Here is a 6,235-nt window from a genome sequence, read left to right as displayed (position 1 = left end):
CTCCCTCTCCCTCTCCCTCTCCCTCTCCCTCTCCCTCTCCCTCTCCTTCTCCTTCTCTAGCAAAATGTCTAGTAGGAATCTTTTTCTTGTTATGCTTCTTTAGCAGAATAATAATAATATTAGGTCTTTACCTAGGCCCATGACCCATTTAGTCTCAGAGTCTTGGCCATGTTAGTAGTAGCAGGCATAGGTTCCATCCCATAGAGTATACCTCAAATTAAAACAAAACAAAACCTAGTGATTATTTATTTCCACAACAATTATACCAGTATTGCACCAATATAGCTTGCAGGCAGATCAATGTTATAGGTCACAGTTTTTGCAGCAGGGTGATATTGATTACCTTTCTTCTCTGGTAGCATGCAGAGTGCTTTCCAGTATCATAAATGCTAATCAATAGGACCGCCCCTACTTCTAGTTAGGCATCAGTTTGGCTTCTCCATGCTTGATGACATAAATAAGTATTGTCCTGTTGCTGAGAAGGAGAGGTGGGCATGGTTAGGGTCCCATTCCTAACCAGAAAGCTATGTATGATCCATAGCTGCTGACCAGTGGAAAATCATCTTTCTCCAATGTCATGTCACTGGGTATATCATCCATATTCCAGGACAGGTTCCACAGCCAAGAGTAGTTGGCCAACACAAAGTGAACTAAATGGTATTTTTTTGTGAACTTTTTTGTTTCATTTTACTTTGTTTTAGGCACTTGTTTGTCTCATTGATTTCCAGCCACCTGCGTTTGTTTAATTTTTGTTGGGGCCACCAAGATGACTCAATAGGTAAAGGCAGTTGCCACCAAGCCTAATGACCTGAATTTGATCCTTGGGAGAGATGAACTCCCAGAATTATCCTCTGACCTTCATATAGGCATGTGCACACACACAAATAAATAAACACATAAATAAATGTAATAAAATCAAAACTCCTCAAATGGCAGTTATTATATAATTAATATATATTCTGACATAATACAGCTCACACTCTCCTAGGCTATCCTACCTGTCATGGTAGTGCATATTCAGATAATGCATGTGAATCTTCCTTAAGACTGTGACTCTCAATGGAGTTCTCAGAATACAGATTCATTAGACAATACACTCTAAGCAAAAGCAACAGGGAGGGTGTGGCTGGCTTGCTAAGAAATCTGGCTGTGCTCCATGGAGCAGGGTGTGGGGATTAATCGGTGTTTCTTTCTTTTAAGAAAGACTCACATTTCACCTCCTAAAGTGCTACTCCACCCTAGGGACCTGCGTACACACATGGCCTTGGGGCACATTCAGTAAGCTGCATGCAGCATTAGTGGTTGCTTTTTAACATACTTTACAAACTGCTGATGTAACTTGTTAAAGAAAAATTTACAAGAAAGCATCTAAGTTCCTAGATGGCAAGAAGCAATCAGCACTGGACCCTAACTTGCCAGTTGCTTCATCTCAAAGAAGCTCAAAAAGCCAGTTGGGTACCACTGAAGCACTTTCAAAGCAACTTCTCACTTGTTGTTGTTGTTGTGTGTTTTCTTTTTTTTATCATTGTGCTTAATGCAGACACTGCGAAACACTCTAGATCAAAGGGCCTGTAATTACCTGAGATTTCCTCAGAACTTACATTTCATCAACTAATGAGACGACGAGAGATCTTAGGTATAAGTACAGAATAAACCCTCTAGGTGTGCGAAACATACAGAAGATACTTCTAACACACACACACTTGTTTGTTTCTACTAAAAAGAATGTAATAAGCCATTTTGTTTTTAGCTGACAACATAAAAGGGTATCATGTGAAAGTTACTAAAACGTTAGAGATGGTTCATCAACATATACTTGGCTTTCATCTGATGATATCAAAGCATCTTTAGAAAATGGGGAATATTAAATGAAGATTTATGTTCATTTTAGCCTTAAGAATGCATAACCCTACATATATAGCTGAATCCCTGAAAATTGTATCTTTCATGTTTGTGGCCTCAGTCTTGTGACAGTACCTGCCTAGCATGCGGCAGATTCTCCATATGTGCTTTCCACAAATAGGGAATGTCTCCTGGTATCTCCACAGTGTAAGTGAACAATGCGGTAGAGTTGGCCCAGGTGGTTCCCAGCAATAGCCTTAGCATTTCTCAGGCTGAGGCAGGATTGCAAGCTGCAGGCCAAGTTAGGCTATGTAGTGAGTTCCAAAGCCAGACAGAAACACACTATATCGAGTCTTTGTAATATCCCAGTTTTCTCTTTATCTATCTTGAAATAATGAAGGCAGTGTCATCGCATAGTTCTTACAAAAGACGGTATAAAATAGAAAAGGCCATTCAAGGTTCGAATACTGTGGTTTGTATCATCAGCCTTGAGAGAAACTTTCCCATCATTCAGCATATTCTTTAACCTGTGTTTAGGCTCTTGATACAAGAGAACACAGCATCTCATACAGGACTCCGCCAGATGGGAATAGATAGCTCAGTCTTCATGAAGCTTCCCCCACCTTCTGCTTCCTGTAAATCTAACTCTGTTGTATATGAAGCCCTTCAAACTCTGTCTCTTTCAAAGATTTGAAAACCATTCTTACATGTTCTTTCTCACACAGCCTCCAGTGAACACTGGGTCCTCTTCCCTGCTCTGGGCACAGCCCCTTCACAACAAATGCCATTTGACCAACACGGAATACTGAAGTCCAAGAGGGTTTTCCCAGACATACTTTTTCCTATATTAGTCGTCTCAATCATACTGAACACATACTACACTTGAAATTAACACCTCAAAGCTATTTTCTCCCAATAACCATTGCTTATTTGTATGGAAATGTTGTCTACATCTGAGTTTAGCACATCTCTGTGCCTATACTTAGAATTTTTGTCCATTTTGGGATGGTATTTTAAGTTCTCACTAAGGACTGGAGGCATTTGGAGAGATTTAGTGGCATACCATATTAGTGCATAATCTTCAATGGTGACACATATACTAAATAAGTTTAAAGATCAAGCCAGAGAATTTCTATCTGATTCCTGTGTATAGCTTCCGAGAGGCCCTGCACACACCACAGGTCCCTTGGATCTGTATGTGTTTTGATCCCTACAACTAACTGACTAAGCACACACCCCCACCCCACATTTTCATTTCCTCCACAAATGAAAGCAAGACTGGACTCAAACTACACAGGGTCCTTCCCCTGCCTGGGAGGACATTTCATTTCAGTTTGAAGCCCTCTGAATGAAAACTCCAGTCTTTGAAGTTGTTTTCCCTTATCCTCCATAGGGTAGATCTGATTTTATGCTCCTTCCAGCCTCCACTTGACTTTAACCTGAGGCTTCTCTTCTCTTCTCTTCTTAGGATCACGCTTATCCCTCAAGGGGGACACACCAGAGGAAAAGAAACAAAAGCTGCCAAGGTAACAAGGAAAAGCTAGATTGAACGAGACCAGACTCCATGTCTGGAGATCCCCGCATTCCCTGGCATCTCTAACTGTCTACATAGAAAAGGAAGCAGAGCTGGCAATTTTTGGTGTGTAAGCAAAAGCCCTCCACAAAATGTAATTCATAGCAAAATGATGGGTTAATGAAACATGGGAATTGGAGTCTGACTCAAGTCAACAGGGTATGATTTTAACAAGATCCCAAGTTTGAAGCCTTTACAGCAATTTGCAGTTAGACTGAACCTTCTCAGATCCAAAATCAACAGGCTCTGACTTGCAGTTGGAAGCCTTTATTTATGTGGTTCAGGTGAGGCCCTACCCCTGAGGGCCGCCCTTGTTCTGGAATAGGAGCCAGGGGAAGCATTGTAACCACTGCCTTAACTCTGTGAGTTTGAGCCAGCATTGAATGTTATAAATCAAGGCAGTACTGAATTATAAGGCCATTGGCTGAAATGCTATCGTTCTTTCTCTTTTAGAGCAGAGGATGAAACCTAAGGTTTTGTGCATACTGGGCAAGCACTGAGCTAGATCCTCAGCCCTAACATTGCTATGCTTTTAAACCAACCAAATAAGCAAACATTTTCAAGTATATCATGTTTGTCATTGTAAACTGTGTCTATATTGGGCTGAAGAAATAGTTCAGTGGTTAAGAGGATATACTTCTCTTGTAGAGGACCTGAGTTTGATTCCCAGAGACCATGTAAGGTAATTAACAACCTCCTATGACTTCAGTCCTGAGAGGATCCAACACCTTACCTTGTGGGCACTGACATACACATGCACATATCCCTACACAAACATCTACACACTAAACACACACACACAAAAAGTAATTAAAAAGTGTGTCCAATGGGGGGAAACATCATAATGAATGTTTTAGTCAATGTTCTATTGCTGTGAAGAGACACCATGCCATGACCATGCCAACTCTTACAATGGAAAACCTTTAATTGGGTCTGGTTCATAGTTCAGATGTTTAATCCTTTATTGTCATGGTAAGAAGCATGGTGACATGCAGGCAGATATGGTAGTGAAGAGGTAGCTGAGGGTTCTACAACAAATAATCAAGCAGCAAGGAGAGAGAGAGAGAGAGAGAGAGAGAGAGAGAGAGAGAGAGAGAGAGAGAGAGAGAGAGGTCCAGCTTGAATTGACTAGAAAGTCTTCCTTGAGTACTCTTCTTTTTCTTTTTTTCTTTTTTCTTTTTTTTTTTTGGTTTTTCGAGACAGGGTTTCTCTGTGTAGCCCTGGCTGTCCTGGAACTCACTCTGTAGACCAGGCTGGCCTCGAACTCTCGAACTCTCGAACTCAGAAATCCACCTGCCTCTGCCTCCCAAGTGCTGGGATTAAAGGAGTGCGCTACCACCGCCCGGCCCAACTACTCTTTTCCTAACTGAACTCACTATTTTTATCCAAGCTCAGTAGTTGTTTTCCAGTTCCCTCCTGCTATTATAATTCACACTAGGGCCAGCACAGCCCCATTCTAACCTGATCTTTGTCCCCGGGACAAGATGGTCTGGGATAAAAGTCACTGTGAAATATAGTGTTCAGTTAGGACCCTTTGTAACAACACATGCAAAAAATTTCCATTCTCTTTGTAATAGAAAGCCCGAGCAAATATAAACTATTTTCTAAGTATCCTTTATAAGAAGAAGAGAAACCGTACCTACCCAGGCTGACATCATTGCTTGGTAACAATCCCAAGAAATCTGGGAAGAATCTTGGCTCCTTTCTGTTTCAAAAATACAGTATCAAATGCTAGGAAAGGGAGTTTGCCACCTTCTCTATCACAAAATGTATTTGCACTGTAACTGGAAAATTCCTACTGCTTTTCATCCCCAGTATAACGATACCATTCCTCTTCCTATTCTGTTTTTCTCCCAACTCCCTGAACACAGAAGTTCCTTCATGGTTACACCAGTGCAAGACTATCATGTCCAGCTGAAGGAGACCACAGTTTTATCTAAAGCAGTAGGTCTCTCTCCACATGTGGAACAGCCTTTCTTTGAGTATTTGGCTTTCTGACTTTCCCAAGAATGAAGGACTGACACTGTGACATAGCAAGACAGCATATGAGTGAAGAGATGTCAAGTCATAGTGATATAGGGGATATAGCTCATTGGTATAGCATTCACTTAGCTTGTGTGAGGGCCTGGGTTCAATCCCCAACCTGGAAGAAGAAAACATCATGAATCTGCTTAACTCAGAAGTAAATTCTGAAAAATGCATGATGTGTGTGAAAACAAACTTCTCTGAAGTCTCAGGCTGTTTACAAATGCCTTGCAAATTTTACTTGATGGTCCAGGAGGTGACACGATGAAATGATGCAATGAACAGACAAACAGAAACATCACAGACTTGGGCTCAATGGTCATCCTTTCTTTGACTCCAGGAAAGTGGCTTATCGCTAGAGTTCTAGTTACCCTGCCTTTAGCACAGGCATAGTACATGGTATATTGGTTATTTGGTCAGGTAAGTTGTTTTCTATGTTAATGATAATGACACTCAGAGATATTCTGTATGTTTAGGAAAGAAGCCTCCATAGACTTCCTTGACGATACAGAGATCAATAACACTGTTTTTTTGTGTTTCAGAGCTAGCTGTGAGCTAGGTGTTGCTTTTTATATTATAAGTATTTTGGTGATTCTCTTAAGAAGCCCACACTCACACTTGGGTGTGCCTTACTTTCTTCTGAATGCCTTAAATATCTTTAATAAAACCTCCAATTCTACTTCATAATTTTTTCCTTGATAATTTTACAGCCAAAGTATGAGTTTTATGAGTTTTATCCTACTCCGTGTGTGTGTGTGTGTGTGTGTGTGTGTGTGTGTGTGTGTGTGTGTGTGT

Source organism: Grammomys surdaster, unplaced genomic scaffold, assembly GCF_004785775.1.
Source record: "Grammomys surdaster isolate TR1022 unplaced genomic scaffold, NIH_TR_1.0 233, whole genome shotgun sequence".
NCBI lineage: Eukaryota > Metazoa > Chordata > Mammalia > Rodentia > Muridae > Grammomys > Grammomys surdaster.
The sequence above is the reverse complement of the archived record's forward strand: the minus strand, read 5'-3'. Positions refer to the sequence as shown.